Source organism: Anopheles arabiensis, chromosome 3 (assembly GCF_016920715.1).
Source record: "Anopheles arabiensis isolate DONGOLA chromosome 3, AaraD3, whole genome shotgun sequence".
NCBI lineage: Eukaryota > Metazoa > Arthropoda > Insecta > Diptera > Culicidae > Anopheles > Anopheles arabiensis.
In genome coordinates this window covers 81,734,772-81,747,486 of record NC_053518.1, presented here as the reverse complement: position 1 = coordinate 81,747,486, position 12,715 = coordinate 81,734,772, and the positions used below count along the sequence as shown (strand labels likewise).

The 12,715-nt window shown below is 43.1% G+C and overlaps 2 protein-coding genes and 1 long non-coding RNA gene across 8 annotated transcripts in view; 2 read left to right on the top strand and 1 right to left on the bottom strand.

Moving 5' to 3' along the window:
• The window catches only part of LOC120904117 (protein yippee-like CG15309), a 93,378-nt gene that overhangs the window by 34,103 nt on the left and 46,560 nt on the right, over nt 1-12,715 (top strand). Inside the window, exon 1 of one of the 2 annotated variants that reach the window (XM_040313890.1) lies at nt 3,965-4,075. The exons of the other annotated variant lie outside the window; for it this stretch is intronic. The gene's annotated coding sequence lies outside the window, so the exon portion shown is untranslated. Of the gene's footprint in view, nt 1-3,964; nt 4,076-12,715 lie in introns of those variants that run through there. 2 annotated transcript variants of the gene reach the window in all.
• The window catches only part of LOC120904119 (ras-related protein Rab-23), a 54,862-nt gene that overhangs the window by 34,078 nt on the left and 8,069 nt on the right, over nt 1-12,715 (top strand). Inside the window, exon 1 of one of the 2 annotated variants that reach the window (XM_040313895.1) lies at nt 3,963-4,075. The exons of the other annotated variant lie outside the window; for it this stretch is intronic. The gene's annotated coding sequence lies outside the window, so the exon portion shown is untranslated. Of the gene's footprint in view, nt 1-3,962; nt 4,076-12,715 lie in introns of those variants that run through there. 2 annotated transcript variants of the gene reach the window in all.
• LOC120904120 lies at nt 386-1,325 on the bottom strand. 4 transcript variants are annotated; one of them, XR_005739701.1, is made up of 3 exons: nt 1,177-1,325; nt 886-1,074; nt 386-713 (listed from the first exon to the last, which is right to left on the bottom strand). It is a non-coding gene; the product is annotated as an uncharacterized LOC120904120 (long non-coding RNA). The 4 variants fall into 4 exon arrangements; XR_005739700.1 differs by having other exon boundaries at nt 386-709; XR_005739699.1 differs by having other exon boundaries at nt 890-1,074; nt 1,177-1,324.

The following is a 12,715-nucleotide window of genomic DNA, read 5'->3' as shown; positions in this document are numbered from 1 at the left end:
TGTGTGCAAAAGATTGCCCCTTAAATATTATGCAAAAAATAGAATCATTTCATCAACATTTTTGTAATTAATATTGTATCAGTGACGGTTTTATTGAAAATATCGATTGCAATTTTGCTGTTTTTCTTATGAACATTTGCGGTTATTGCGATGATTGGAATCATTACGCCTGAAGTTATGCTATAACAACTACATTTAGATGCTTTTAGCATATTTTTCTTTCTGGTTGATATGGTTGACAGCAAATCGTTTTTTTATCATTTAACACACGCTTTCTATGGGTTTGTTAATGTATTTTATACATTCTGCTTATGCAAATCAAATGAAAATGTCACATGGATAATTAAAAAAAAACTTTTCTTTCAATTAATGTATCTCGTATATGTTTCCTATTCTCAAAGGCTTGCTTGTGTGTAATAAAACATGCTACATTAATATTGAAAACAAAATTCACATGCAATTGGTTCTTTTCCATTTCCATCGTAAAACCATCATTAAATGGTTACATCTACTAGCAGTACATGCATTCCTCACCCCAACACGGGGCACGTTGTGTTGCCACGTACCCACACAACGTGCAGTTCGCGTGGAGCTGGAGAAAGGTGCATCCAAGGCTCCGTTTCCTCTGCACCACCAGCAGCATCTCCCCCGGCGCTTCGAGTTTCCCGTCGTATGTATGCTTCGTCAGCACACACCTGTGCATCAGCATCTTTCTTGTACAGGTTCGGTGTAGGTTGGACGAGAATGTTGATAACAATATTGTGGATACAAACCGAGCGTTAGCGATAGCGAACCAGAGAGAGCAAGAGAGAGAGAGAGAGAGCAGTGATGATTGTTTGTGAAAGATTTGTTTCCCATCGAATTATGTTTATTTACTAAACCTACTTACACACACACACATACACACATACTAATATATCCAAAGGGTAGAAAGGGGAGTTTCGTTGCATCGTTCTCTCCGATTTCAATCAGCTGTCGTTTTGGGAAGAAGCTGTCTTTGGCTGTGTTATGTTGCATGCGCGTCGTTTTCCCCCAAGCGCGTTGCACGATTTCTCTCACTTTTTGAGCGGCACTCTAAACTCCAAAACGAAAAAAAAACCCGCGTGAGCTGTAGTAGGATCTATGTTGCACAGGTGGTGGGTGCTGGATGTTTTATCTTCTTCTCCCAAAAGCAACCTTTGAGTGTGTGGCTGTGTTGGTGCGGTGGACGCGTACCGCCGAGAGTATGCTGCGAAGGGCAGCACAGGCAAGAGCGCGCGCAACAATGCCGCATTCTCTCTCGCCCAAGCAAGCACGCGGTCGCCACCGAGAGCCTGGCGTGTACTGGCCCGTACGCCGAAGCGAGACAGACGCGACCGACCGCTCCCGATTATCCGGGCGTACGGAGCATCGCGTTTTCTCTTCGGCAGTGTGCAACTGCCTAACGGGTGGCGGCTTCGACCGTACCGTCGATCGGGCTGGAAAATGCATTCGAAAATCGGCCCTCGAACAACACGGCTCGGCTCGGTGGTTCCTCCAGCACTTTTTTTTGGGCGCTGCTGCTGTCTGTCGGTGCGTGTCGGTTGCCTGCTGAGTGTCGGGTGCGTTTCTGGCTTGTTGGCCGATATCTTGGTGTATTGATTTGTGTGTGTGTATGTGTGTGCGGTTGCGTGTGTACGGTGGTTTTAGAGGGCACACGTCAGGTGTTTACGAGCTGGATAGGAAAATTGGTGTACCCCAAAAGCTTACGATTTTTATTTCTTTTGGAACAAGGGGCAAAAAGTGATGTTTTTGCCTACTTTTAGTTGCTCGGTGTGAAAGAGCGGATCAGCGTTTTGTGTAAAATTGATGATGCGAGTGTTAGTGCGTGTTGTGCGTTCGTTTTCCTAGACTCAGTAATGCTTCTTACAAATTTGTTTGACCGTCTTTATAAAGTTGTTCCACGGCTTTTTCATTTTAAAAGAAAAACAATTTTTTTAAATAATTTTTCCCTTTACTATGTGATACTTTGCAGTGAAGAAACCGTCTGCCAGTTTGATTGCTCCGGCCCCTATCTTGCGTGTTAAGAGAAGCGTTAAAAGGAGCTTTATCACCAGTTGAATAAAGCGTCCCTTCTCACGTGTGCAAAGCTCGTTCAGCAATAAAAGAGCGAAAAGTAATTAAATTTATTTTACGCTCCGCTTTTTTGTTTTTAAATGCCATTGTTTTCTTTGCACGTTTCGGCAGGAATAAAATCTTCATTACAGTTTTGTGTTAGTTCATTACGCCTTTAGTTTTGGGTGCACCTACGAGAGAGAGCCACATCAGCAGAATTTGGTGTGCTGCTTCGAAGGTGTGGGGTAAAGCGAATTTTATCACAATAATTACTCGATGGTGTTTCAAAATAATTCAAACGAAACCCAGTCAAGCGATCTTTTTCGTTGTGCGGCACTGCAACCTTTGCGGTGGTTCCGAGCCACGAGGTGTACTTTAGGGCTGAATGAACTTGAGCAGTGTGTCCGTGAAGAATCATCGCTCCAAAAGCTCACCGGCACAAATACAGACAAATTCATATAAATTGTGGAATACAGGGGGGGGGGAAAAGAAGAAATCCATGAAAAAGACTCTCCCCCCTTCCACCCGAAAAACGAAAAAGAAACCCATCGAAAAGCTCCAAAACTGTTGACTCAGGTGAAGAAGGGAGGGCATTGAACAGAAGAAAACGAAAAGAAAAGGAGGAAAAAAAAACCAAGCAGCAAAAGGAACCAAGAATGAGCAAAAGGAATGCTGCAAGAGGCGAAAGAGAAAACATCACTCAAGCACTCCACCACCCGGGTGCTTTTGCGTTTGCGTGTACGCGCGCGCGCACACGCGGCGACGACGCGCATTTCGAATGCTGGCTTAAGCTGTGTTTTGCTTGCCTTCTTTTCCGTCTTTTTTTGTTGTTGCTTCAATTATTGTTCATCCCTCTCAGACACCTTTTTGCTTCTTGCTGTTTTTCTCCGTCCTGCCTCTCCGTTTTAAGCTGCTGCCTTTCAAGCACGCGCACCGCGCGGCAGGTGTGAGAAAGTGCTGAGCCGGCCCCACATCCCGCGTGTACGTGTATGTGTGTTAGAGGTCCCCGCGAACGTAAAAAACACCGGCTACGAAACGATGTTTAAAAGCGAATACTGTAATATGGTAGGAAGAAGACGGACAAAATGAAATAAACATGTTACAAGGGAACGGACAGAAAGAAGAGCAGGAGAAGAAGGAGAAGAAACCCGCAGCAGTCCAGCTCGAAACCACGAATGGGCCACGAATTTTGAGGGTTTTTTTTTATTTTGTTCCACGCAAATGATGAACACGCGGACACAAAACGCGGCGAATGAACGAAGCACAAGAAGATAACAGCATGAGAAAAGAGTGAGACTTAAGCGTGTGCCCGTGCGTGTGTGTGTATGTGTTGAGTGGGTGAATGAGCTTAAGCATCGGAGGCTCTGTTTAAAACGCTCAAATTAATGCGTGAAAATGATGCTCGTTGTTCGTTTTGGCGTTAGAATTCAACAAAGAAAAAAAGTGTCCCACTGCGTTTGTCTGTGTGTGTGTGTGTGTGTATTGTGGGAGTGAAAAATTACAATCTTTCTGCGCGTGTTGGCGCGTCCGAAGCTCGCAAGCTGCAAGCATTTTGTGCTGTTTTATTTATTTACCTCTTTATTTGCTTTTATTCCCTCAACGAAAGGTAGTGTTTGAACAGTGTTCAATAAAGTAGTTTTTTGTGCGTACGAACAGGGTGAACAGGTGTGCAGGAGTGTGTGAAAAATCTCGCCTGTTAAAGCAACAGCCGTTTTAACCGTTTGTGTGCGGAAAGTGATGCAGCGCAATTGAGCGCAAGGTCGAAAACAAATCAGTTCCGAGATCGGTCGCAGAAGGTGAAAGGAGATTTATATCCTTCAGCATCATCATCATCATCGCCAGAACGCCCTAACAACCACTGCCGTACAACACATCCCAGGGAAATCCTTCCACAATCGTGTCCCCGCGAGTGGAAACGTTTTCGCGGTGCCAACACGCGAAAAAAAGGGCAAAGCCACACGTGCGTGGACGTGCTGAAGCTGTGGAAATTCAACTGAAAAAGGTAAAACTGCGCTTGTACACTTACACATTACGGGCTGGTGGATAGAGGAATTCCGGTGACGGTGTAGAAAAAAGGACGAAAAAACAAATGAAGCTATATGCAAACAATTCGAATCACACTAACAGGAGGATGCAGTTTCCCTTTGGTGTGAAAGAGTTGCCATCCTTGACCCTGGGCGTTGGAGGTTTCTGTTTTCCTGTTTTTTTTTGCCCCCGCTATCACTCTGTCTCTTTGGTTTGCAAGCTTGCCGTTTATCCCGTTGTGCATCTCGGTAGAAAGATAGATTCCCTGAGGTCCTTTATCGCCCCCTTTTACCGGCTCATTCCGGGCCGCTTCCCGATGCCCCATAGTTTAGCTTTATTTTTGAAGGTCAAGCTTGGCGTGTTTTCCCCGTCCGAGTTTCCACCGTAGAAACTAACTTTATCCTTAACCGTATTCTGTAGCTTCTCTCTTGCACTCGCTAGGCTCTCTTTCTATCAAACGGGCGGAACAGGAAGTTTTATGGAGCTTGGTTCTTTTAGCGCTTTGTTTGTTTCTGTTTTATAGATCTGTTTGATCGAACTCAAGGGAGGAAACGCTATGCCTTTTATCAGTGTGGGTGAATTTTGCAACAGAATTTGAGTACAAAAATGTAGGTTATAATGCTCCTTTTCCGTTTTTACAGGGTTTTCCAGGAGTTCTCATAACTGTGGGACACTTTATTGGGCGTTTCTTATGCGAAATGAACTTAATGTAATGGGAATTGGACTCTATAGCACCCTTGTTGGACTAATCCAATAGGAATTTCCAAGGAGCCTGTCCTAATACGAAACCATAGAGTTCAATTTCCATCATTTGAAGTTCACTTCCCATAAGAAAGAGCGTATGAAGTGTCCCTCAACTATGAGAACCCCTGGAAAACCCTGTAAGCAGTCTGGTTGCGAATTTTCTCTAAACCAACACCCGAACCAGGTTTTAAGCCTGTTCTTGAGCCAGCTGTACGGACGTAATTTTCAATTGCATAAACACAAAGGGGGGAGCCTCAATGTTTGGCCGAACGGCCACGCGCTGTTTCCTTTTTCTTTCTTTTTTCCCATCGCAAAACAGTCACGAAATCGGGAAAGTCTCGTGATGTTTTCGACCACAAAAAAACAACAACCTCCACGTCAAGTACGCGTTCAAGTGCCAAAAAATCAAACCAACCGTGTGCGGGACCGCTGTGCCGCGCCGAACAGCTGACTTGCTCTCTGACCACGTCTGACCCCCTGGTTTTCCGGCCCCGTTTGGGCGTTTGAGTCCCGATTTTGCGATTGGCAAATCGGGTGAGTCTGGGTGGGAGAACGAGAGGTGGAGGTTTTGTTTTTTTTTGGGTGTGCACGAGATATTTGGAGCGCAGAGCTCGTTCGGGGAGGGAGCCGGCAAACGTTTCCGGCTTGGCAGCGCACGAGGAAACGAGGCCCATTCGTTGATGACCGTGAAAAGAAAATTCACATCTGGTCGACCGGCGGTGCTGCCGTTTTTTTTATTTCATTCCCTCGCTCGTCGTGTTGCTCTCAATCGGCTATCAGCTGTTTTTTGTTTGGCAAAGTGTTGGTGTTGTTTCGATTCGAAGATTTAGACGTGTAGGAATTCAAGGGACATAACAACAAAGGTTTCGTACCGTTTCGCCTCAACAAATCCTACCGAACAGTGGGAAAGAATTTTCAAACGATGCTTTAGCATCCAGGGGAATGGATGTGCGGTGTACGGAATTGATTGTTCTTTGTGTCTGTGCCCTATGCGTTACTGTTCGATTGAAGGGATCGATTGCAAACGAGCGCAGGGAAGTCGATAATCGATCGGCGGTGGTATAAAAATTTAATCCAATACACAATTTGCGTATCGATTTTCCGTGCCCTTCCGCGAAGGGGAAAACACTCTTCGATCCGCCTGCGCTATGGACCTCGGTATCTTCGTGGCACAGCGAGCAAAAGGCGTGTTTTGATAGGCGTATTAAAGGGAAAATTATATTGCCTTGCATTTTGATTGCTGTTGAGCTGATCTCGCGTAGATTTGCATGTTGTGTTCGTGTGGTTTTTGTTTTTTTACTGCATAAATCAACAATAAACTCATAAACAATCTCCATAATGTACGCTCGATTTGGGTGGGAAATTTTTTAGTAAATAATAACAATTTTGGCATTTACATTATTGTGAAAAGGAGTGTTTATTTGACTGAAACATATTTTCCAGTAATTCAGAAGGAAAAATTATGATAATTTAAACACATATCCAATGTTCCAATGGACTTTTGCTAATCATGAAACGAATCCTTTTTGCTTCAAACCCAAAAAATATGAACTTTAAAGAACCTAAATCTATATACATCCATCCAATTATTGAAAGCTTATCGTTCATTCTCGACATTTTTTGTTTTGTCTTCAAAATCCCTACAAAATTTACGACTTTGAACTGTTTTGCCAACCAACGTATACAGTGAACACTGACCTATGATTGGGGAGCGAAATGCGATATAATCTTCAAAGTCGTCCCTTGCGACAAATAACGCACACACTAATCCTTTCTTCCTTCGTACGCGTCCTTCTAAGGATTAAAGAGCGATGACTTTTGGAAACAGCACAACGTCTTTGTGTGGCGTATTTGCATCTCTATTATCCCTTTTTAAAATTGCAAACCCTCTTTACGATGCTAGCTGCTTTATTAGGGGGGGCTGCTTTGAGGTCTGAAAATAATGGCAATATGCGGACATTTATGGGATCATCGATCGAAAATCAAACACCGATTGAAAACGAGGCCGATTTATGGCCGACTAGAAACGGGACCGTAGGGCTAAGCTGCCATCAAATAACATCCAAAGCAGAAGGGAAGGTCAAGTGTATATTTTTGGCATACCAGCGACCAGCGACGTTGACACATTCCACCGTCCAGACGGACAGGATGTGTGCTGCTGGAAGGTGGATGGACACAGGATGCAGATGAGTTTAGGGCCTAGAGTTTCGATCTCTCAACCACTCGTTCTCCGCCGTGCACGTTTTTATTTTTGGGTAATATTAGCGCACGAGAATAGGCGTGTTGAATGCGACGCGGCAATTTAAAAAAAGGCTGCCAATGTCGCATTCTGTGCGCAAATAAAAGGGGCAGCCCTGTTTGATCGATTCGCGCGAAGGTTATGACTTTATTTTCTCATTTATTTCTTTGTAGCGGGAAAATATTGATTTCGGCTTGATCGTTTCAGTGGCAATGGAGGGATTCAAATGAAGCTTTTGTTGTTTTACCTTTTATAATTATACACAAAATTAGTAGAAAGTAGTTAAAACATGATAATTACATATGGAGAAAAGGCTATGACTGTAATTCAACCGAAAAAGCAATGCCGTTTCCTTCTTGTTAAGCCGTTGCCTAGTATTAAGTCGATTTTAACGACTCAACATGTGATAGTCGGCAATGATAAGAAGAACTATACGGAAAAACCTCCCTTCCGATGAATCGGTTGTAGTTGAATAATTTAACCTAACCTGGGCTCTTATGAAATGACAAGCGTCACGCCACGGTTTGTCGGTAATGCCGAAGTTGTCGTCATTCTGGGCCTCTCTCTCTCTCTCGCTGAGCCCCAACGAACCGATCTGTTAGTGTATAATTATATTACCGGTACGATGAAAAGCAAACCGTCTCTATGACGTACGTTTTTCAATGTCAAGGAACCGCTTTCCTGTCCATTTTTGGTTTGATAAACTGTGGCAAAGGTTATAGAGCACGGTGCATTAATCTTGTGTTCGCGGTGTGGGTGTGTAGCAGCGAGTTTAAGCTGTGGCAAATTCAATAGCATTTTCGAAAAGTTTTAATGTACTTGGCAGATGATGTGATAACGCTATTAGCATAGTTTGATTGCAAAGTTTCTGATGAAAAGTATTTAATTCCCTTTGATCAACTAATTATTATTAATAATTCAAACTGATGTGTTAATATGATACTCAGTTATCCGTTGCAAAACATCACTTCATAACGATAGACACATTGACCAGACGTTCTCGTCACATTCGACGCTTATGGTTTCGTATTTTGTCCAGTTTTGGTTCGCTTGGTCAGGGACAGCAATCTGTTACTTCACCGCAAAGAAAATCATCGACGATCAAGCGTGTTTTCCATTTATGGACCTAAATCTTGATACGTAGGGGACGGGTGAATTTCTTTCCAATTCGGGGAAACACGTTCAACAGGAACAGGGACATCGCTTTGCGCCTTATGTGTGTTACCGTGCTCTAATGGACAGCCATGTACGTCATCCGATGGCAGGCAACAACAGTGGCATCATTATCAGTAAGCTGTAATGTTTGCAATTTGCTTCCTCCACTGCTTGATTTTCTTCTCGGGAAAGATGCGCGACTAGGAACCCTTCTGAGTTTTCTAGCGCAATGGATATTTCCTTCCCACCGCACAGTGGGTGGGAAAAAATGCACAGTAGTGAATCGATGTAATAACGGTTGAAGATGCTTCCTCTGTGTATGCAATTGACAGCACCGGCTACGCAGCTCCCGGTGTGGGTACTTAAGCTCGTATGCCATCTAGCTGTTGATAACAGTCTGCTGGGCCGCTGATTGGAATGTCTCGGGCAGTGAGATGCAATTTATAGAGCTTCAATTATAATGCTTATGATTGCGTTTTGTAATACTTAAAAATTGAGCACAATAGCCTGCATCATTAGTGGCTGGGTGCATTTGGAATTTAGGTACAGAGCACTGAATACACCATTATTTAATCTTTAGTGCCAATTCTTCATCAGGAATGAAAATATTGCCTCCCGCAATTAATTGAAATGAAACGGAAAGGCGCAGCAATGGCTCCAATTAATTTATGCAAAAGAAAGCGATACTTTTCTGCTTTGGACATGTTGTTCACACCTTGTGGGCCTATTACCATGGAGCTGGCTTCAATTTCAATGAATATTTATTTGCCTGATGGCATCTCACAAAGGAGAGCGTTGCAATGCTCTTATCGGTGAGAAATCTAGCCACTTTCGTAATGAGGGAAGACCTCATTAGCATGGTTATGGAACTATTGCAGTGCCAATTGGATTGCCGCTTTCCTGAATGTCTAGTCCCAAGTATACACTTTTTATATTTAGCTGCCCCATAGATGTTGCTCTTTAAATCTGTTCTTTGAAAAAGACTTGTTATTGTTATGTTGTGAACTTGTGACTTGTGACTTGAAGATTTGTTTAATGTTTACTGAGCAGAAGAGCATTTGTTAGATCCAGTTCATCTCAGTTTTGTCCTGTTATTTCTGTTCTAAGTTATTGTAAGTTGTCTAAAAGCATAGATTTATGTTATTCATTTCTTCAGCATTTGACTATTTTATTTCTGTACGATTAGTGTATTAGAAGAATTTGAACTAATTTTAATTCCAAGAATTTAGTCAAAATCACTAATTTTCTCTAGATGTCCAGAGACTTTATAATCATACACCGCTTAGCAGAACACGACCAAACTTATTTGGTCCAGTTCAGTCTTAGCAAAGACTCTTAAAGTTCTTACATTTATCTTCTTTTAGTGTTAGTGTCGTTGATCTTTCAATCTTTGGGTGAAAGCTGGGAATCATTGTTAGATTGGATAGGTGTTACCAAGACCAATTTCTAATTTCGAGGCGACATACCTCTGTCTAGATCTTTAATCAAAATATGGAAAGCTACTAGATCTAAATCTAAATATCTTCATAAATATACCGTGTCAATATACCTCCTTTCATGTAATGGAGTTGGACTAGAGCCTTTAGAATATTTAAAAAATCATCATCAATCCTGAAAGAAAGAGGTTAATGAGCGCCAGAGCCTAGATCTTCTGAATGACGACCATGAATCACATGTTTGTAGTGCCCCAAGACTTAATTTACGTGGGATTCTAGTTCTGCACTACGCCGTTGCCTTCTAAATGTGATGATTCTGCGTCATCATAACCTCACCGCAATGGATGGTCAACTACAGACCGTTCTTTAGAGTTGCCCTCGGGTCCCAAACAATGGGACTGAGAAGTTCAGGGAAATGATTAATGAAAGCTTGCCGTTTTCGGAGATGTTTTAACGTTTGTTTTCTTCAAATTGTGAAGAGTGGGAAGGGAGATCCGGCACCCCCATTGCAGAACGGGTTAAACTTTTCATCAACTTTTTTACCCAACTAGTCAATTCTTCGACCATTCTTTCGCCCAACTGAAACGGATTAATTCGCAAAATCAGCGCACTCCACTGCTATGCGAACGGCTGCTTCTCCCGCTAGCATCTCAATGTTGGACCACTCGGTGATGGTGGGGGAACTGCAATCACTCTACACATCATTGTATCAATTTGTGTAACTGATCAAGCAGCAGCCTCCTCCCAGTCGTCCAACACCCAGTGTGCCTTTGTTCACCGCGCGAATGTAATGTTTTGTGCTTCGTTCCGTCACGCCATGAAAAGCGGCACACACAACACGTTATCATCGCGAGGCTTTCTTCTCTTTTTAGTGTCTTGGTGGGATGGTTTCGCCAATTATGGCAGTGAATTTAATGTAATGCTTCGTCGCAATAAGTGCTGCAGGAGTGTTTCTGACCAATTAAACCTAACGCAGCAGGGGGGGCGGGGACGTGTTGTGTGTATCAAACGGCGGGAGGAGGGACTCGTGGAGCTTTTAAAAGTCTTCGAGTGGAAGGTACTTTCACTTGGATGGAAGCTGCCGAGTGTTGCGAGTCTGCATCACGTTCGCTCTGTTTAGTGTGAAGTTCTGTGCTAGGGCGCTAGTTGCTGGTGTAGAATTGCCGCACAAGTAGCTAACTCCTTCGCCTGATTTGAATACTAAGCGTGGCGGTGCGATAAAGTTTCTGTTCTGGTGGGTAGAACAGTTAAAACGACCTGGGCGCACATCTAAAACAAGAGTCGCAGGAGCCAAGAATTTCTTCAAGAAGTTTTTTTTTCTGTTTAAGAAGCTTTTGCTACTTCGTTTGTAGAACCTTCCCATTGAGAGTTGGATTACATTTTGCAATCGAATTAGATGACGAGCGTGATGTACCACCATTCCTCCCTTGCTTACACTCCCTCTCTGGACAGATCCGGTCGCAGGCTACTGCTGCTGTTCGCTCTATCACAATAAAAGCCAATGCAGAAATTGAGCCGCAATTCGACACGCGAAGCAGTAACCTCTCGCTAAACGAAATTGCAAAAATGGCAAGAACAGTTTTGTTTTTGCGAATACACGGGGTGGTCCGAGATGAAACGTTGTTTGGGAGCAGATTGTTCAACCACGCTCTGGAATCATCGCGCGGTAGGGTGGCTTCGCAGAGCAGTAGCTTGCCTTGAGCGCGGGATGGACACTGCGAATGTAAGATAATTAGATGAGGTGCTGGTGGCTACTGGCCTGGCAATGAAGGTAACTTTGTGGGCCACGTGCAAAGAGAACAGCTTGATTGTTTGCTCTTTTAGCCGTTAGAATGCTTCTGCATTCCGTTTTTGTTTTTTGATTGTGTTTTCAAGTAGTATTTACTTCATGATGTTCGTATTTGAACCAGCTTACGGTTTGCCATAATCAAAAGAAATCGTAAAGGAGCGCAATTGACGAAGTCCTACAAAAATGTTCAATGTACAACCACATGGCAATGTAAATAAGAGAAACTTGTGTCTCGCGACCTGCAATGCTAAATAATAATAAAATTTAAAAAAACAGAGAAATTGTTAATGATATTTCTGTATTTGTTAATGCTTTTGCTTTCAATTGTTTTAAAAGCGATGATTAATTACAACAAATAAATGTTGGGAAAAATAAACTCTATAAACTAGAAACTTTATAAAACAAAAACTAAACAGAATATCTTACAGCAAGACTAAAATAAACATAAAAACTCTAAAGGTTTTCAATAGTAGACGTTAAAGCAATAATCTACTAATGATTGCTGCTTGTCTGGGATTCTTTTCCAGCGATCAATCTCGCAAAGCAGAAAAGCTCAAGTCAGCACAACATTTGTTCAACAATGGATGGATAAGAACTCATTCGTTATTATCATCTTCTTTGCTGCCGCATTCAACCGCGCTTCTTATCTAAGCTCACTTACGCTTCGTTAAAAGGGTTTCTTTTTTCGTTTGAGGCAAAGATAGGATAGTAAGATCGACAGCTAGAAGCAACTCGCACTAAATAAAGGAAAGGTTTTTATTTTTCATTCTTCGCTCTAAGCAAATGTATATTAAAGCTTCCCGTTCTGTCTCGGTTGTTAAAAAAAAATACAACCAGCAGGGTTTTTGTAATAACTAACCACATCTTTTACCATACCTTCACGAGTCCTCTCGGTGGATGGGACCTTTTCATCTGTACAACTCTCCGCCGTCTGTTTGCTGTCGGTTCCTTCTGCCCCCCAGCGGGTGACACACTTGCGCACTCGTAACTCGTTCTAATGTCGCCCAGAGGGTAATGGTTCCGTGGCTCCTCCAGCTCATTACGATGTTCGATGTGCGCGATGCGGTGCGGTGTGCTACATCCCCGAGCAGCATCCCCGAGGGGTGTCTTAATGTGGCCGCCGACCATGGTCTCACATCTGGCGGGAACGATCGTGTCATTATCGTCGTCTTTAGCTTTGGTGTGGCGCTCAAGACCAGACCCTACGCTGGACGGGGCCGACGGTATAGGTTGATTGTGAAAAATTTGTATCCT